The following is a 21,408-nucleotide window of genomic DNA, read 5'->3' as shown; positions in this document are numbered from 1 at the left end:
GTGCTATTTGAATAAAGACAGGGAGGAAAACCGCCCGCAGACACAGCAGATAGTTTCTCTGTGCCCAGCAGCAGTGACCATTGCCCACCGCCAGCAATTACTCCGGCAGGGAGGCGGGGGTGGGGCACAGAAAGGACATGCACCGACTGACCCACTGCACAGCCCCAAATGGGACCGAAGTCACCAGATGCAGACAACAGCCAGCAGCACAGTGACAAGAAGCAAAAATACAATAGCTGCCTTCAGCTGAAAAGGCCTTGTTAATGAAATCAGATTAAAGTAGGATGAACCTCCTATTACACAACCGCATTTCTGCCGGTGCGTTTCTTGTGGGTCTATTTATTCAAAAGGAAGCAGAGAAGTGGCCGAGTGGTGATGCAGGGAGAGGGGGAAGTGGCTCAGGGAAAGTACTGAGATTTCCTAGAAAGTCCACGAACCGCATGAAACCACAGAGGCATCCTGGGCACAGAATGATCACGGCCCTTCAATCAATCCCCAATTGATTTCACATGTAAACTTTAGATCATCTCAGTACAAAGCCTTTTCTCTGAGACTCGAGATGGAGAATCAGAATCTGCATTTCAGTGGAGATGCTCTGGGTGCTCAGCCACCGGCTCCGTCAGTGGAGCAGTGCTTCGGCTGGGGAAGGAGAAGGAGCCCACATCTCTGGAGACATCACTGCCCAAACCAATGCCGAGCTACTGCCTGGGCTTATTACCGGGCAGGTGATAACGAGGAGCCCTCACAGCACAAATTAACAGCTCACACTAAAGGTCAAGTGGGTAAGTGGTGTCCTCGCCTTGCAACAGGAACGTTCACCCTGAGCAGCCACAGGCTAGCGTGTGGCTCCAACTCCCTTCTCCTGCAGCCCCATCCCCTGGGCCCTTCTGGGACAAGGGCTTTCACCATCATTCTGCCGCCAAGGATTGGGAGGTTGGGGCTGAGCAGGCTCTGAGGGCACCAGGAAAATCCTGACTTTCTATTCCTTTGGTCCTGTTTGATCTCACGGCAGCAAAATACCACCTGAGCAAGCGGCAGCCCTGGTTCTAACACCCTGAAGGCTGCTGTGGAGGAACACAAGTGACAGACGCTCCCAAAGCGCTTCATTTCAGTAAGGCACAGACCTCCCCACCAGCGGTCCAAGCCCAGGGCACACTCACCAAAGGAGACGTCGCCGAATGGAGGGAAGGTACATGGAAAGGGAAAGTCGGTCCGATGACACAGCCCCTGTAAGGACAAAGGCAGAGGAGGAACTGGCTTGGTTAAAAAGAACTGCAAAGTGTTCGGCTTTCGTTACCACCGGGACGGATAGAAGCTGGTCTCAGCAGCACGGTGGGTTTCAAATCAACCCGTCACCCCTGCGCTCGGCACAGCATCCCTGTGCACAGGGGCAGCCAAAGCAACGTGGTCAGCAGGTGGCAGCTGCTGAGGTGGCTCAGGGCACCAGGGCAGGCAGGGTACACCCCCAGGTTGCTGCTGGCCCAGTGAAGGACCCTGAACAAGTGATGGCTCTGTGCCTCAGTTTCCCCATCTGTCATGTGACGGGCAGAGCTGTCCATGCAGAAGCAGGTTCATTGTAACTAGCCCTCTCAGCCACAGGTTCCCTGCTTTGGTATCTCTTTGCTGGAACTGGCCTTTCCACGGGCTAGATGGACATCTTCCTCAGACCTTATTCCACACTACCATTATGCGTGCAGGATTTTGAGGCACGAATCCACAGGAGCCCCAGACATCTACTGAGAAACGCAGCACAAGTTCTACACAGTGGATGGCGGAATCTTGGAGGAAAGTATCAGCTTGTCACCAGTGCACCGGCTGACACATCCAAGAGCAAGACTATTTGCACCACCAAACATGAGTGTCCTGAAGCCACCACACCAGCCCGCCCATCCCTAAATTCAGAGAGGTTCCAAACTCCCAAACTCACCAACATCCACTGAAATCAGCACTTGAAGCTGCACAACATTCATTAATTTCATGGTTGATGCCAATCAATGCCAGCTCTGCCTCTTGGTGAAAAAAACAAATACAGATCAAGGAGCACAGTGACCCGTGCCTCCTAGTTTTATTCACAGGACTGCCACCGGGTCTCTCGTACACATGAACAGACCCCAGCCTCCCGCAGGAGGGACCTGCACTCACCCGTGGTGTCCCAGTTCCAGCATCCCTTTCTAAAGAGCAAAAGAACAAGCGTTCAGGACCTCGTCAGGTCTGTTTCCAAGCAAAGAGTGATCACCTATGGTTTGGGCATCTTCTGACTGCACAATCAAAAAGCACTCAAAATCTGACTTTCAGGAGTTTCAATCCCATGCTAATTCTCGATTCCTGGAGCTGAATCCGTTCCTGAGAACAAGTTAGGTAGCAAATCCCTTCTGGCAATGAGGTTCCCTCTCCAAGGACCTCACATAATCAGACTTAACCTGCCAAGCCCCAGCATCCTACTCTGGATGGAGCAAAGGGAGCAGACATGCTTTCCGTAATAGCACTTGCCAAAAGACAACAGAAAACTGCCTCCAAACCAGCCACAACTGGGTCTCACACTGGGAAACTGCCAAGGGTGAGCCTTGCAGCGAGGGGGGAAATAACTGCCGTTTCTGCTGAGCACACAGGAGCTGTGCTCAAGGAAGTCAGACCTGAAGGACTGCCCAGAGGGCTCGGCCAAGCAGCCAGCCCAGAGCCCTGTGCGCTACAGCCGGTAACAGCGCAGCTTGCAAGAGAACGGGGGAAGAGGGCAGTCTTTATGGCAACAGCCACATCTTCCAATAGTGCTTCTGAAGGGAGATCGGGGTCCTCGCAGAGCAGGAAGGAGCACAAGGTAGGAGAGGAACCACCTGCACTCCCACCGCTGTTCCTTCCTCTGCAGCCCCATGTCCCACCAGCCAGCTCATCTCCACTCAAAAGAACTGGGAGTTTTTCCCTCCCTGGAGAACTAAATCCAGTGCACAACCCCCCCTGAAGAGGGAGGCTCGGCTTGCCCCGGTGGGTGGGCATCTCAAAAGCATTTGAAACAAACAGCTTGAGTTGTGGGGCTGGAGAATGAGAGATAAGGGCTGGACAGGGGTCCTTGGAACAAAGGCAAGACAGAAAGCAAGGAGGCAGATGCCATCTCGAGGAGAGGAGTCTGCAGTGGGAATTACTGTGGAGGCACCCCCCAGGCTCCTGTAACCCTCCTCACCTGACGGTCAAGGTCACGGGCTCAGGGGACCCATCCACACTGAACCGGAATCCTTCTGTGAACTGCCCCAGGGCGGTGGAACTGAAGGAGATCTGGATGACTTGGAGGACATCTGGTAAAACGATGCCCTCCTGGGGGAGAAAGGAGAAGCAGGAGCCCAGAGCGGTCGCCGGAAGGACCAACTTGGAGGGGGCATCAATGACTCCTTTGTTAAACAGGATCACCTGCAGCAGCAAGAAAGCAAAATGGAAATACATGAGGAATCTTCTTTCCTTACAGAAGGCTGACTTGTTTTCTAATTAAACTTCTACAAAAGGCAGAAGATGCTGTGTGCTGCTGCTTGGCTGAAGCCAAAGAAAACACAACAGGACAGTTTCTGCCTTTGGGTTTTTGCATGCAAAAAACCCCAGTGATAACTTCACATAAACAGAGTCACTCTGGGTTTATTCCACTGACACAGAGCAGTCCGCTTGGACTTGCAGGGCTGAGGATGTGCTCAGCATCACCAAGGCGATGCAGACCTGCCCCAAAGAGCAGCAAAGGGCGGTCGCAGCATTACAGCGAATCGTCACCTAACTGCTCCCGCTCCAGATGAGCCCAGTCCTGCCAAGGGCAAAACACATTCAGCTCCCGTTACAGCCAGCAAGTTTACTGGATGTAGAAAATACCTTGGGACAGCCCCATAACCAGCTTCAGCAGCACTCCCCGACTCTGCTAGGGTACGTCAGTGAGGCGCATTTTGTTCTTTTCTTTGATCTGAGAGTCTCTTTGTCTTTGCTCAACCAGACATGTCAAGAAAGGATGAGAGTGAGGGGCATAGCAGCTCCACCTGCTCTAAAGAATCTCTTTCATAAATATTCACAGCCATCATCTACTAATTTACCATTATTTACTGTTCCAACAAGCTACACAATCCTGCAGCATTTGCTGAGATTCAGCAAGAAATGCCCACACCTGCCTGTGAGTATCAGCACACTGGTGGTCACCAAACCTACCCAAAGCAAAGCTCTACAGTTTCCGAAGGCTGCAGGTGAAATCCGGCCATTTCTGTGGACTTATCTACCTGCTTGGCAGTTATTTTCCCTAAGTTTTGTCCTCGCAAAACCTGTCAGAAAAACTGAGACAGAAGCAGAGGTACAGCCCTTATTTTTTTAATTTTGCAGCTGCTGTTGAAAACATTCCTGTATTCAAATTCTGCACTGGTAACTTGGAAACTACTCATATGTTTTACACCTTAATTACAAATTGCACTTAGGGATCCTACACTGAAGTTTACCTCCAGTCTGGCTACTTAATACAGCACTTGGAGTATCATCTACTTATTCACATTTTCTCCAGTAATGAAACCAACACATTGATATATATAGAATCAATAAAGAATCAGCATTAAAAAATGCATACATACAGTGCACAATATTTTGGCAAGAAAACACCTTAACGTGTCCTTCCCTGCAATAGTCAAGCTTTTGAAAGTGTCTGGCACCATGTACTGCCTCATTTTCTACCGCCTCCAGTTGCTGTATCTTGGGGGTTTTTTTGGTTGGTTTTTTTTTGAGAAAACTTGCCACCATCGGCGGGGGGAGGCAAATACCCAGAAAGCTCCTTTGCTTCATTTCCAGAACTGCCCTGCTCTGTTCATAGAGCCAGAGGGGCACCAGGTCTGAAGGGTGGCAGGAGGCTGCTCAGCAGGGACAGCGCTCCCGGTGCCTGCGCGGGCAGCTCTGCGCGGGGAGGCTGCCCGGCTTCCCTCCGGCGCCAGGATCCAGCAAGTTGCGCTTCACTGAAAGGTGTTTGCAACGGACTCGAGTCGGAACACAACACCTTTGTTCCAGCTGCTTTTTAACCGCCAGGGTACCAGGGCGCAGTGCATCTAGGGCTGAAACAAAAGCCTCTGGATCCTGACCTTTTTGACCCGGTGTTGCTTTCATGTGTCAAGGGCTGGATTTTCTGCATGAAGCCTCCCAGCTGGTCTCAAAGGGAGGTTGCCAAAACGCAGGGATCGGGGCTTTGTGGACAACATACACACCTTTCAGACCCCATCAAAACTATCCAGATTCTGCAAAAACTCCCACATTTAACTTACATCAAATAATGCGTGCACATAACTGCCTGTGTTGCCAGAAATCCAGCAGGTGCACAAAGCTCACTGCTGCCCCAGGGGCCATCAGGATCCACCCCAACCCCAGCAAGCCCCACTGCTCACCTCGTAGCTGGGGGCTGATGCAACAAAAACCTTCCCGATGTCCAGCTGGTCAAAGCTGAAGCGCAGCTGGGGCCCTATGCCGCTCCCTTTGATGCGCAGGGGCAGCCTGGTCTCACGGCCTGGGGAGAGGTTGCCATGTCAGTACAGAATTCCTTCGGTTCGCCTGGATTTTCCAGGCAGCCTCAGAGCCAGTCCCCGACTCCGGGCTGGGTGGCACCAGCACTAGATGCTCCGCGAGAAGATACGGGACCCTTCTCTTCCCTCAGCACATCAACTTTGCGGCTGGTTTCTAACTTCTGACGGAGCCCTTGGGCTGGTTTGTAACTTAGCGATCAGTTTGCACCCTCAGAAAGTGATGCTGCGTATAAAACATGATTTCTGAATTCCTTCCCATGCACTTAAACGAGCTTTGAAATCCATTCAGAGAAGGCACAAAGCTCACAAAACAGAGCCGGAGAGAAAAATCTGCTGTCTGTATCGCTGCAATCGGAGACGACCGCACGGGAGCTGAGAAGTATGAGCCCAAGCAAGGCAGAGCAGCCTGCTGACAGCGATACCCCAGCAGCCTGCTGACAGCGACACGCGCACCCGAGCGCTGCCTCAAGCAGGCAGAGCATCTCAGCCACCACCTGCGCCTAACGTAGGGCTCCGTACCGGGGTGCTCCAGGGCTCACCGCCTGCAGCAGCGCCTTGTTAAGACGGGGCTTTACGGTCTCCAGAGAGCAGCACTCACCTGTTCCCACCATCAAACCAAGAGCTCAGCTTTGTAAAGACGCCCCACCTGAAGCATACTGAGCAGTTACGGAAAACCAGCCTCCTCGCTACTGAAACCAGATAAGCTCTAAGTGTACTGCTAACACACATATCCCTTGCTGCAAAGGCAACTGAGACCACAAGGCTTACAGCTGAACTCCAGGATGCTGAGTTTCTTCCTTAAGTCTGCTAAGATGGCATAGTGCAGGATCTTTCAGTCTGAAGCCTTTCTTGAACCACTGGAGCAGCCTAAAGTGCCTGAATTCTAGCTCAGGTTTTGGCTTAGGTCCCCCTGCTGTTATAGATTTGCTAATAAGTTAAGATTGATTGACTTTATTTGATTGATTATTTGATTTTATAAAATCAATCATGTAATAGAAATATAAGAGGATAAGAAAATATATTTTAATGAAACTTATAGTTATAGTAAAAAGCGGCTATAGAAAACCCTCTGTACAGCCCCGTACCAAGGCCGGAGGAATTGGTCAGAATCACCTAGTAGGAATGTTTAGAACTTAGATAACAGACTTAAGATTTGAGATGATTGTTTATATGTAACCTAGGAGGATGTACTAAAATGTCAAAATGAGAATTTATGTGAACTGGGGAGAGTCGAGTGAAGCAACCCATAGTTGCCGGCCAAGAAACAGTTACCTCAAGTGGCAGGTAATTCCGGCAGGGGGAGATCGAGACCACCGACTCACATACCACCTACCCAAATCGTACCCCAGACCCATTTCCGGACCTTTCTAACCTTTACTGCGCAGAATCGGGTACGAGAGGAGAGTATGTTAATGATTTATGGGAAATCTTACGATTATGCATGGATATTTAATGAATATGTATGAATGAGTTCTATACAAGGTGTATGATTTTGAACCATGGTGTGCGTCGATCGTGAGGGGACTCACTCACGCACCCGGCCGTCCATAAAGAAATGTCTGCTTATCTACATCACATTGGTGTTGATAAGTTCTTCATTCCGAGATTTCGGTAACAGTTTTGGCGACCCAGATGGGACCTCGCTGAAGGAGACCGGAGGAGTCGGGGACCTGATCGGTTCCAGCCGGCACCGAGGATTTCTCGGGGATACCCATCGATCCCCGATCCGTAAGGCTCTTCGCGACGTTCCCTGGATTTTGGTAAGACACTTCTTCTTGTAATTGTAGTAAGTGGGTAGGAGTCCCACTATAATAAGTGTATGGTAAGGAGTGGGTTGGAGACCCACCAGTGGGTTTGAGTCTCACTGAGTAAGTCTGCCTGTCAGACGCGGTGAGAGCTGCGCAGGGTTGGACTATAAGGATCCTTGTGGAAGAGGAAGCCTAGGCGCCTGCCCGTAAGACATAAGCGAAAGCTATTGCAGGGTTGGACAAAAGTGGAAACGAGAACCTACATGCTCTAGTGTTCTCTAAGGTAGTGCCTCTAACAAGAAGTTAGGAGGGGTTTTTCTTCTGATACAGAATTGTTTATTGTGTCTGTGTATCGAGAAGAAAATTAAGAAGTGTATAATATTGTGTTTTATGTCTTTGTTTAAAGTAACAATTGTGGAAAAGTGTGAGTGTGGCTGTAAGGGTGAGACGTGCAATTAAGCACGAAAGCGAGTGTGGAGCGTGGATCCGCGGATCGGGGAGACAGAGTTGAATAATTGTGTATTGTACTGTGAGTGATTATACCATGGCATCTAAGTTAACTCGGTTGTTTAAAAGTAAAAGCATGCGTAATCTTGCTGTAAATGATAAAATCCCGAAAAACTCTCCATTGGGATGTTTATTGGCACATTGGGGAGATTTATATGAGGATTTGCCAAAAAGCCAGATGATTGAGTATTGTAATAATTGGTGGCCTCTGTATACATTGGAAAATCAGGAAAAGTGGCCCATAAATGGAACACTGAATTATAATACTATTCTGCAGTTAATGTTATACTGTAAAAGGGAAGGGAAATGGAGTGAAATGCCATATGTGGATTTGTTCTTTTACCTGAGACAGAGAAAAGACTGGCAGGATGAATGCAAGTTAACTGATGGAGATAATTTTGTGATGGCTGTAACTGCTGATAACAAGAAAGTAAAAAGGTGTTGCTCAACTTGTGAGATCGGGAAAGGTTGTTTAAAGAAAAAGATTGTCACTGAGAGTGATGATGGACCAGAATTAGATATATCCCCTCTTAGGAGAGAAAGGAATCAGGGTCGAGAATCTAGGGCACGAGAACAGGCGATTGAACCGGATAGCAGTGGAACAGGAGATGTGGAAGAGAGATTATCGGAGATTGTAATTCATACTCCTGTTTCACGGAGAACTCGGCAACAGACACAGACTATAGCTCCCCTGCGACAGGGAGTTGGTAGTGATGGACCGGTCTATGTGAAAGTACCTTTTACAGCTATGGATTTGATGACTTGGAAGCAGGCAGCAGGAAATTATAGAGAAGATCCTGAAAAAGTGGGCAAGGTGGCAGATACTATAACTAGAACACAGAATCCAGACTGGAATGATTTACAGGTGATCCTGGATAATGTGTTAGATGATACAGAGAAGCAAACGGTATCAAAAGCTGGTAAAGCTCAGGCAGAGTTGGATGTGATGAGTGGAATTACAGGTGGAACAATAGAACAGAATTTTCCATCTGGGGATCCGCAGTGGGATCCAAATAATGTAACACATAGAGAAAGACTGAGACGGTATCAGAAATGGGTTTTATATGGGATTAGACATGCCATGCCTAAATCTCTGAATTGGTCTAAATTATATGAAGTAAGACAAGATAAAAATGAATCTCCCTCAGCATTTTGGGAACGATTAAAGGAAGCTGCCAGAAAACATACTGATTTGAGAGTGGAAACAGAGGCAGCACAAATGCAACTGGCTTTGATTTTTATGGGGCAATCGGCACCAGATATAAGGAAAAAACTCCAGAAACTGGAGGGAGAGAATTCAAGGAGTTTGAATACAATGCTGGAAGTCGCATGGAGGGTATATAACAACAGAGAAAGAGAAGAAAGAAAATCAAGGAGAACAGATTTATTGGCAGTAATGACAGGAACGGTAGACAGAGGAAGGGGCAGAGGAAGAGGATGAGGATTTAATGGGAGGGGAGGTTGTATGCACTGTGGCCATCGGAAATTTAATACCCCCTTAGGAGTAAATCAGTGTGCTTTGTGTAGAGAGGAAGGACATTGGAAAAAGGATTGCCCTAGAAACAAGAGTGTTTCTCACGACCTTGCCAAGATAATGATTTTAGACGACTGAAGGGGACCGGAGGGAACCCAGCTGAACCTCTGGTTAAAATTTAGCTGGGAGATAAAGAAGTTAAATTTTTAGTAGATACAGGAGCGACATTTTCGGTATTAAATACATGTAAAGGAAAAATAGGAACAAAACCAGCCAATATAATAGGAGCAACAGGGAAAGAAGAGAACCAGGCCATTCCTGCAACCCCTAGATTTGAAATTTGGAAATAAGATAATTACACATGAATTTTTCTATGTACCAGAATGTCCGATACCCTTGTTAGGAAGAGATTTGTTGTCTAAATTAAATGCACAAATTGTTTTTGATGAAGGAGAACTTTTCTTGAAAATACCCGAGTCAAAAACGGGAGAAATCTTGATGATACACGAAAGAGTAAAGGAACAAGAAATTCCACCGGAGGTGGATTTGGCAGTGATCCCTACTGTATGGGAAACAGATATTCCTGGTAAATCGAAACTAGCAGAGCCTGTTAAAATAGATTTGAAGGAAGGCGCAGGAACAGTGAGAATTAAACAATATCCAATCAAATCAGAAGTGAGACAGGAATTGAAGAAATTGAGTGATAAATTTTTGGAGTATAACATTTTGGAAGAATGTGAATCTGAGTATAAGACTCCTATTTTACCAGTCAGAAAACCCTCGGGTGAATATAGGCTGGTACAAGATTTGAGAGCAGTAAATCAACTAGTTAAGGACATTTATCCTGTAGTAGCAAACCCTTATACACTGTTAACAGCATTAAGGGACACTTATCAACGGTTTACAGTGCTTGATTTAAAAGATGCTTTCTTTTGTATACCTTTGGAAAAAGAAAGCAGAAAACTGTTTGCTTTTGAATGGGAAAATCCTCAAACCGGGCGAAAGATGCAGTTGACATGGACTAGATTACCCCAAGGATTTAAAAACAGTCCAACTATCTTTGGAAATCAATTAGCAAAGGAACTTGAAATGTGGAAACAGGATAAATCAAGAGCTGGGCATTTACTTTTACAATATGTGGATGACATATTGATTGCTACAGAAGAAAGACTTACCTGTATACAGGTGACTATCGACCTCTTGAATTTCCTGGGACTAAATGGATACAAAGTGTCCAGGAAGAAAGCCCAGACAGCCTGCCAGACTGTGATATATCTGGGCTTTGAGATTTCAGAAGGACAACGACAATTAGGAAAAGATCGCAAAGAAGCTATTTGTGGTATACCTGAGCCGAGAAATATTCATGAACTCAGAGCATTTTTGGGAATGACTGGGTGGTGTCGCCTTTGGATCATGAACTATGGGCTAATAGCTAAACCGCTGTACGAGGCCCAAAAGAACTCTCCCTTTGCATGGGGCCCACAACAACAAAAGGCTTTTGTAGAGTTGAAACGTGGCTCAATGTCTGCACCTGCCTTGGGACTGCCGGATCCAACCAAAGATTTCCAGTTGTTTGTTCATGAAAGGCAACACCTTGCACCGGGCGTGTTAACCCCGAGGATAGGAAGCTGGAAACGACCAGTCGGATATTTCTCTAAACAACTGGACACAGTGAGTAGAGGGTGGCCAAACTGCCTTTGAGCAGTGGCAGCAACAGTGATGCTCATACAAGAAGCTCGGAAATTGACTTTGGGAAGAACAATAACAGTCTATGCCCCACACATGGTGATAACTGTCCTAGAACAGAAGGGGGGACACTGGCTGTCTCCCAGCCAAATGATGAAGTACCAGGTGGTATTGACTGAACAAGATGATGTGATTCTAAAGACAACTAACCTGGTAAATCCTGCAGTATTTTTAAGTTCCATACAGGAAGAAGGACGACTGGAACATGATTGCTTGGCTGCCATCGAGTATGTTTATTCCAGTCATGAAGATCTGAAGGATGTACCACTGGAGCGACCAGACTGGGAACTGTATAGTGATGGAAGCAGCTTCATGGAACAAGGAGTCCGATACGCCGGATATGCGGTAACAACAGAGACTACAGTTACAGAAGCAGGAGCATTGGCGAGTACCATATCAGCCCAAAAGGCGGAACTCATCGCTTTAATTCGAGCCTTAGAGATAAGCAAAGACAAGAAAGTAAATATCTGGACTGATTCAAAATATGCCTTTGGGGTAGCGCATGTCCATGGAGCTTTGTGGAAAGAGAGGGGGTTATTGTCCTCTCAAGGATCAAACATTAAGCATCAAACAGAAATTTTATGATTATTGCAAGCAGTTCAAAGGCCAGATCAAGTAGCAATCATGCACTGTAAGGCACACCAGATTGGGAATACAAAAATAATAGCTGGGAATAATTTAGCTGATAGAACAGCAAAAAAGGTAGCAAAGAAACAAGCATTGCAAATGGCAATAATTCCTTCTAAAACAGTAACCCTTCCTAGGGAAAACCCGAGATATTCAGAGGAAGATGACAAATTGAGTCCGTTATTAAATGCTAAGAAAAACTTAGCGGGATGGTGGGTAACCCCTAATGGACAGGCAGTAATTCCACCTCTTGTGATGAGAGAGAGAATTCAAACGAGACATCAGGAATGTCACTGGGGAGCAGAAGCCTTAGTAACATCTTTACGAAAACAAGTAATATCAGTTAAGATGTTGGGAATAGCTAAAATGGTAACTGCAAAGTGTGAAGTATGTTTGAAAAATAATCCAGTGATTAAGAAAAAGGTTCAAATGGGTAGACTGAAATCTGGTGTAGAACCTGGAGATTATTGGCAAGTAGAATTTTCAGAGTTACCTATAGACAGAATGGGTACCAGTACATCCTGGTAAGGGTTGATACTTTTACAGGATGGCCAGAAGCCCTTCCCTGTCGCACTACACAAGCAAAAGAAGTGGTGAAGTGGTTATTACAAGAAATAATTCTGAGATTTGGAGTTCCTATTGGAATTTCTTCTGACAGAGGTCCACACTTTGTTGCTGAAGTAGTCCAAAGCGTTAGCAAAGTATTGGGTATTAATTGTGACCTACATTTATCTTGGAGACCCCAATCTAGTGGGAAAGTGGAAAGGATGAATCAAACTTTGAAACGACAAATAAGTAAAATTTGTCAAGAAACCAGTCTAAAGTGGCCTCAGGCGCTTCCACTGGCATTATTACGTATCAGGGTACAGCCAAAGAGTGGAACCTCACTCAGTCCTTATGAATTATTATATGGAAAACCATATGAGTCTCCAGAACCAAATCCAAACGTACATGTAAAAGGAAAGCAGGATGTATATAACTATTTGCTTTCTCTAGGAAAAACTCCGGCTGCAATTCGGAGTGCAGTAATTTGGAATAGACCTTTATCCCTGGAAAATTCAGTGCATGATTTCCAACCAGGAGATTATGTCTATGTGAAGACCTGGACCTCTGAACCTTTACAGGAACGTTGGAAAGCACCTTTCCAAGTACTGTTAACCACTTTTACGGCTATCAAGATAGCAGAATCGGATGCTTGGATCCATTATACTCGAGTGAAGAAAGCACCTATTCCATGGAAGATTATCAACCGTGACCCAAAGACTTTAAATTTGACTTTGAAAAATGTCTAATTTTTCATATCAGGTTATGATCGTTCTTTGGATTCCATTTGGGTTGGTAGTGTTGGCAGGATCATGGGCTGACTTGGTGGACAGGAATGGAAGACAAATAGAGACAGAACAAGTGATTGAAATTCCCAAACAAACGGCTGAGGAAAATTTGATGGTAGGATTGATTAAAGGATTTGCCAATTTACAAAATGTTATGCAGGTCACTGCTTGTTTACCAATACCGAGGGCAGTAGGTGAATCTATTCCATGGGGAATCTTAACCATGAATCTGACCAAATTAGAATATGAAAATGAGACAATGGATTGTAAACAAGAACCTAGGGAAACTTGGGAATTGCAAAAGGTTAAAGTTGGGGAAGAATCACCAGTATATTCAACCATTTAGGAATGTAAAGGATGATTTGTAGCTAAACCGGGATTATATGGAGATTTAGGGAACAAGGGATGGTGTTACTAGCCTAAAATGGCTACAACAAACACCAGTGTATGGATAACCGAGACAAAATGTGAGAAAAAGAATCGAACCCTACAGGAAAAGGAAATAGTTTGGGATTCGGTTTGGTCTATGACCTTATATTCCCATTTTCAGTATATGGCAAAAACTCCTTGGTGTTTTACCTGGGATGGAAAAGTGTTTTCAGTATTACCCTGGGTCAATGATAGATCAACTTCATTGGGAGAAAAGGAGAATAAAATAGTGCCATGGTGGAAATGTGAAAAAGTGTATGATTGCAGCAATGCAGACTTAATAATTCAAAGAATCCCTCCTTTGGCTGCCGCTTTAAAATATGGTTGTTTTTGTCGAGGTCTTAAGAATACTCTCAATCTATCTAGCGCCTATATACCCAGAAGAGGAATTATGTTTAGTTGTAGAAAATCTACTATTCAAAGTCCAGGACATTTAATTTGGGCATTGAGTGATGGAACCTGGACAACTCATCTACCATTAGATGGTAAAGTGAAACAAATAACTTTAGGCGTGCCAACATTGTGTCCGATTTGGAAGAAATCACCGTTTAGAGGATCTCTAGAAAATTTAGAACTGAAACGAACAAAGAGATCTGAGACAAATGATGATACTTGGAATGAACCATCTATAGGAGTGAAAACTGGCTGGGCAATTGAATCACTTTTAAATCCTATAGCATCATATAGAAACAGAGCATGGCTTTATAAGTTAACTGGTCAAGTGGAAAAATTAGCAAACGTTACCAAAAAGGGGTTTAAGGAATTGAATATACAATTACAGGCGACCTCTAGAATGACTTTACAAAATAGAATGGCACTAGATATGCTCCTACTTAAAGAACATGGAGTATGTGGATATCTCAACGATAAACTGGACCACTGTTGCATCCCCATTTCAAATGTCACACAAGATGTGGAACATGATTTGGATTTATTAGATAAAATTGAAAAAGAAACAGAATCAATTCAAGAAGATATGTCAGAAGACTGGTTAGGGAAAATTTTTAACAAATTAGGAAGGAACTTGAGCTCTTGGATACAATCCCTAATCAAAACTTTGTTTCTGTTACTGATTGTCTTTTTGATGATCATGTTGGTATATGCATGTTTGAAGAAGCAGTTTACCAATAGAATTGCAATCAATCGTATGATCATGAGAGAAGTATCAACCAGTCCACCAAGGTATAGCCACCACCAAAATATGTTGAAACAAATGATATGTAAATAATGTGAAAGTATTGAAATAATGATTTTCAACACTTTCAAAGGGGGGAAATGTTATAGATTTGCTAATAAGTTAAGATTGATTGACTTTATTTGATTGATTATTTGATTTTATAAAATCAATCATGTAATAGAAATATAAGAGGATGGGGAAATGTTCTAGATTTGCTAATAAGTTAAGATTGACTTTTTTTGATTGATTATTTGATTTTATAAAATCAATCATGTAATAGAAATATAAGAGGATAAGAAAATATATTTTAATGAAACTTATAGTTATAGTAAAAAGCGGCTATAGAAAACCCTCTGTACAGCCCCGTACCAAGGCCGGAGGAATTGGTCAGAATCACCTAGTAGGAATGTTTAGAACTTAGATAACAGACTTAAGATTTGAGATGATTGTTTATATGTAACCTAGGAGGATGTACTAAAATGTCAAAATGAGAATTTATGTGAACTGGGGAGAGTCGAGTGAAGCAACCCATAGCTGCCGGCCAAGAAACAGTTACCTCAAGTGGCAGGTAATTCCGGCAGGGGGAGATCGAGACCACCGACTCACATACCACCTACCCAAATCGTACCCCAGACCCATTTCCGGACCTTTCTAACCTTTACTGCGCAGAATCGGGTACGAGAGGAGAGTATGTTAATGATTTATGGGAAATCTTACGATTATGCATGGATATTTAATGAATATGTATGAATGAGTTCTATACAAGGTGTATGATTTTGAACCATGGTGTGCGTCGATCGTGAGGGGACTCACTCACGCACCCGGCCGTCCATAAAGAAATGTCTGCTTATCTACATCACATTGGTGTCGGTAAGTTCTTCATTCCGAGATTTCGGTAACACTGCCATCCCATTCTACTCTTGTACGGAAAGCGAGTAGCACAAGGAGCAGAAGATAGCCCCAGAAGTTGTACACAACCGTCACTGTGGCTTTTGTGCAAAACTATTCCTCTATCCTTTGAGCTCCTTTTGTGTGACACCCACCATTAACTAAAGCTTAGGGACTGAAAGTTGATTTCTTTTTTTATAAAAGTCTGCTGCTTAGCCATTCCAGAATGTCCAAACCAACTTCTTACTGCAAAGAGCAGCCCACGTGTGACTAGATCACAACTCGGAAAAAACCCTCCTGGAACAGCCTTTTCAGTGATCCCTGACTTTGGGCTTGCAACCGTGGCACGGGGATGTTTGATCACATCCAAAGCCAGAAAGGAAGAGCTAGGGAGCTTTTGCTGAATTCAGTGGTTTTTCAGTGGATCCAGCCGCAGCCCAGCTGACAGCAGAGATGAGTTACACTTCACAGCTCAGGCACGCATCAGAGGGCTGTGTACTTCTATTGCACAGACACCCGAAAAGAGGCAGTACTGGGTGCTCGCTGTTCAGAAGATTTTTCCATCTTGCATCACATGTGGCCTAATTTTCATTAAAAACTTGATGTTCTAAACCATCAAAGCTCTTAGGAAATGACAAAGACTTCCAAGGGACAAGTTTTGCCCATAATCATGGGTGAGGCATGCCCCACGGCCACTATCATCAAAAAAAATCAGTGGCCATTCTTTCCCTTCTGCAGCAGGCCCTCAGCCTCTCCTGGAAGGTCTGCGGAAGCTATCCTTTCTTCTGCCCCACCATTGATGCTGGAACTTTAGGAAACCCTGGGAGTTTTACGCTCTCTCCTTCCAGGTGAACCTCAGAGAGTGCTCTCCTGAAAGGAGGAGGAGCAGACTAAAATACAGACCATTCAGGACAGCCGAGAGAAAAAGAAAGAAAAAAGAGAGTATGTCCCGCTCCTCGCTAGCAGCTGGGGCTTCCAGGAGCACCCAGCCGCTGGCCAAGGCCTGGGTACCCCGGGCTGGGACCGTGTGATGCCCCCACCACAGCATGTCCCAGAGCACATGGACCAGGGCATGGAGGGGCCGCAGCCTCCTTGTCCTCAGTCCCAAAGCCACACCTGGTTCTGTGGAGTGAGAATTCGGATCTCAGTCGGGTTAACACCTTGGCACATCATGGAGGGATTACAACTCGGCATTCAAAGAAACAGGGGTGTGGGTGGCCCAACAGCACAGAACTGTTTCCCAAGTCCCTAACTTCTGCTGCTTTCTGGCACTCATTTTTTTGCCCACGGAACGTCCCCAGGTTTTGAGGTTGGTTTTGAACGTGATTCTCAACCAACCACATCAACACAGAGATCCAGCTTTACACGATGTAGGACACGGCAAGTGAAGGAGGGATCAGCACTTAGGATTTTGCTTCTCCCTGCAAAAGCGGCTTAGAAATGGGTTTTGGAAGAAATCAGATGTAACCCAGTACATTTCCACATCCAGAAAAAAACAACAAAAAAAGAATTTTAGGTGATTGAGCCCCCCCACCACGTGCTTCCTTCCAGCACTCAAGAGCCATGGCTTTATTTGCATGAATAACTAAGAAAGTTCATTTTGAGCTTAAACAAAACAAATTTCAAACCACTTCTTAACCGCTGGCTTTGCAAGTTGCACAGTGCTGATGAGTTCTGTAAATCACCTGATCCAGAAGCGTTCGGCTAAGCAATTTATGGAGGCAACTGCAAAAACACACATGGAGGCCAGCCACTTCCCCGTGGGGCTCGAGATCCAACTGCAATTTCACAGTGCTGCACTAGGGCAAAGCTACTAAATATTCCCTGCAAGGGGCACACGCTGTCTGCAAATCGTCCTCCAAAGGGATCTGTGACTGGCATGCAAATGCACGAGGAAGGCTGTCACACTGCTCAGAGTCGTCAAGAAGCAAAATTAATGACTCCCTAGTTAAAGATCACGGGTTTCTTCTTTAAACTCTTTTTGCACCCTGGGACAGTCTCCACCCTGACGATACAGCAGCTCAGCTCTGTTTTGTGAGGGATGGGGGGTAGGTGACCTCCTTGAGGTCCTCTCCCAAGGGGCCCATGGAAGAGTTCAGATCTCCTGAGGGACCACGAGGGTTTTTCCAGAGCAGGCTCCTCTTTCTAAACACCGATCGCTTGCCCAGCTCTGTTTCCTGTAACTCCCAGGTTGCATGTAAGTAATTTTCCTATTTCTCTGCCACAACAACAACAAAAGCTCTCCAGGCACAACCCCTGGAGATCCCTGCAGCAAAGTGATGGACAGCCCCACCACCACAGCAAAAATCCCAGGGCCAGGAGCACAGCGCTGAGCCAGGATTCCCTTGGGAGCAACTTTTTAAATCAACCCTTTCCTTCCACAGCTCTAACAACTGCAGCTGGCGGCCAGGAAGGCGGTTTGTTAACACGAGCCCTGGTTAATTACTGTAGGTGGCATTTGCCAAGTAAACCCTGCGCAATTACCGTATCAATAAAAAGCTGTTTCATGGCCTTTGTATCTGTCAGCTTGGAGCAGTAAGGAATGGCTCGAAGCAGCTGGGTTAGTGATCTCAGCACCCTCCAGAACGGGAGCCTGGCTGCTGGGGACCACGGGCCTCGCACCTCCTTCCTCTTAGATGGGGAAAACCAGAGCGTTCCCTGGATGGAAATCTGACAGGGACCTCCCACTCCTGAAAAACACCTCAAGCAGCACCACACGGACGGAGAGGAAGGACAAGGTAACCTGAACCACGGAGCTTGCTGCAAGCATTCCCTGCCCCGTGCCAGCACAGCAAGGCCATCACCTCTGTAAGGGCAAAGGCGGCGTAACTCGGTGGGTCAGTGATAACCGCTCCCAGAAAAAGACCTGACAGCACTTCTGTCAGCCGGGAGGAGCATAAAGCTTGTCTAGCAGGCTGCTCGCACTCTGACTTCTGGGGAGGGTGCTCACCCTGCTGAGGACAGCGAGCCCTGTAACACGCGACCCAGATGAAGCATAGACTTGAGCCACGAGGTGACGATTCCCACGCAGGGACAGCAGCACACGTGTGGTACGTTCACAGACACCCTGCGCTCAGCAGGGCTCAGCCACTACGGTCTGGCAGCGCCTGGAGAGCGGGAGGTGACCCAGGGGCAGGGAGCACGTTTCACTCAGCTCCTACCGCCTCAGGAGCCCGATGGTGCATCCACGTAATAAAGGCTCATCCTGGAGGTCTACAGGGGCTTAGTGCTCGTCCACCAAAGCTCTTCTGCTGTGTACCTCTCTGCCTTTACAAACACCTTGCAGCACAACGAATGCATGGTATGAAAGCTCGCTGCTTTGGCTGCTCTGGGATCAGCGGTCGGAGCCAGGCGCGCTAAGCCCTGGCTCTGCACAGACCAGCTGGGAGCCACGGGGACAGCAGGAAGGTGCTGGCACTGCCCTGCTGACCACCGGCTCTTCCTAGGAATTCCGTGGGAACCAACTGGGCTGGAAGAGTATTTGTGCCTCGCCTTTGCTGTGGGTAGCAGGAGGAGGAGAAAGGAGCTGTACCTGAGATGTCGCAGCAGACTGTTGATACACTCTGGCTTCTCGGGGTCTGAAGATCACGTAAATTTCAACTGAAGAATTTGGCCAGACATCTCCCTCCTAAGACAGGAGACAACAAACCATTTACCTTCAAACGTTACATTTCTTGTTTTCAACCACAGCCCTGTAAGCCTTTATTTAGAGCATCAATGACGAGCAAGGAGCAAACAACACTTACAAAATGTGTAAGACTTTGGAAGCAGCTGTGAAAAAAATTAAGTCCCTTACCTTAACTAGCACCCGGTAAAGGCTTGCCTTTTTTTTTTTTTTTTTTTTAATTAGGGCTATAATAAAGGAACTAAACTGGCTGGCTTCGGCATATCAAGGATCTCTTCAGAAGTGCCAGCTGACCTAAAGAAAAGATACGGTTTCCCTCCAAACCTTCCCTTATATCCCTGTGTCACTACAGCCATGTGAACACGTCTTCTCGGATCAGAAGAGATTTAGCAAGTCAAATGGATTTTTCCATTCTTAGTTACAAAGACAGAAAGAAAGAAAACCATGCCTGCCTTCATCATTGCAGAAGAGATCTGTAAACCAGCTCACAAACAAAGGCAAGGTCCCGTCAGGGCTGGCTACCCCGGCCAGGGCTCACTGTCCAAGCCTCCCTCTGCTTGCAGGCAACAACTGGCAGAAGAGGAATATCAGGGCTTTGCAATCTGCTCCAGCTGCCTGCAGGTCTCCACAGGGGGTATGAGACATTGCCCATGACACAAAGCCCTAGTTGTCCTGGCCTCCTCCCGCTCCTGCATCACCGCTGCTGTCGGAAGCGGAACCGGAGCTGGGTCAGTGCCCACGTGGCATTTCTCTGACACTAGAATGTGATCCTGGCTCAAAATAACCCAAACCGAACACCAAAATGGTGAACTTCCGCTGCACAAAAAAAATCCAGCTTCAGCAAGAACCTGGGAGAAGCCTGCAAGCGTAAATCTTCAAACAGCGAGGGAGTGGCGATGGGTCCCTGCAGGTGTTATTCCCAGCGGCTGAGGCCCCAGCGGGATGATTTGCCCAACACCACCGAGACCACGGTGATCGCTGCAGTGTTGCTGGCATCTCTCTGTACGCTGTATAACTCACCAGATGTCCTGCCATGCTCCAGGAAGCCAGTCAGTGGTGCAATAAGATCCTGCTGGTAAGGGACATATCTCCCTACATCCAGGGTGCTGCTGGATCCCAAGGCACAGTCAGATGAGACTGCTCTAAGGCATCAGAGGAGACAAGCCTACGGACGAGCAACACAACCCATCCATTCATATGCACCCGCACAGCTCTCTGCAACAATCCTAACGCAGCATTATTGATGGAGCCTTGCACTCATATCCTCACTCCCAAGAAAACCTGCACCAGCAGTTAACAGACTCAAACCTCTTGAGCTTCTGACATGAAATCACCATTCTCCAGGATTCAACGTATTTGGACAGAAACTTCAGGCAGTACGGCCACAATCAGCTTCCCTGTATTGTCAGTGAAGCTGCACGCCAGACTGTTTGACTCAAAGGGAGAGGGCAAGAAGAAATCATCAGTTACACATTATTCTACTATTCTGTGGCTAAAAAAAAAATTGTGAAGGACATGACTGTTTTGGGAAACCTTTGTCATTTCTCCCTTCATTACTGCTGTATGTCAGACCATAAAACTGGAAAATATTGTGACCTATTTCTCCTGGGAAATGAAAATAGGCTGTTGGAAAGGTTCCTCACATTCCTGCTACCCCACGGGGAAGAAAGAATTGCTGGTTAAAAGGATACACTTCACTACTCACCCTTGCGGGCTACTGCTACATAGGCGTACCAGCCCTAGGACACGGCAGGAGCCAGCGGTCTGCCGCGGCTAGCATATTCTCCGTAAGATGGCAGTTGAGTCAGATCATGGAAAACTACCGTGGATGCTTGCCAGGACAGAAATGCAACTATGCAGTGCTGTGAACACGATATTGCAACACTTCTGGCTTAATGTCAGCCTCAGGCAGGCTGCAGCTGGCAGGTGGCATAAAATACAGACGGTGGATGTATGATGATCCAGCACAAAAACTCCTGCTGTTGTGCCCTGGCTTTGCTACAGCATATGCCAACGTGATACCCGAGGGGACGGCACACCATGACTCACCGCTACAGAAGTGACCTCAATAAGGAGACCAACCATAAATAGATGCAGATCCTATTTCCCCTCCCTCAGCCCCTAAATAATGCGAATCTCCTCAACCTCCACCAGCCTGAAAAGGAAAAAGCTGGTCTTGGAAAGTGGGGCACCACCAACTGTCGGCCTGCTTTGTTTGGTGGAGGGAGAAGGTGATCCATGGAAAGGAAATCACTGCTCAAAGCACACCAAAACCCCCAAAGGCAGAGCTGGCAACACAAGTACTGAAGTGACTCCCCAAAGTGCATCCTGTTAGTTCAGGGC

At 46.5% G+C, this 21,408-nt stretch overlaps 1 pseudogene; it reads right to left on the bottom strand.

Annotated features, from left to right (window-relative positions):
• Positions 1-21,408, bottom strand: part of LOC130157035 (hydrocephalus-inducing protein homolog) — a 67,239-nt pseudogene that overhangs the window by 8,362 nt on the left and 37,469 nt on the right.

This window comes from Falco biarmicus, chromosome 11, assembly GCF_023638135.1.
Source record: "Falco biarmicus isolate bFalBia1 chromosome 11, bFalBia1.pri, whole genome shotgun sequence".
NCBI classification, from domain to species: domain Eukaryota; kingdom Metazoa; phylum Chordata; class Aves; order Falconiformes; family Falconidae; genus Falco; species Falco biarmicus.
This window is presented reverse-complemented; position numbering and strand designations above follow the sequence as displayed.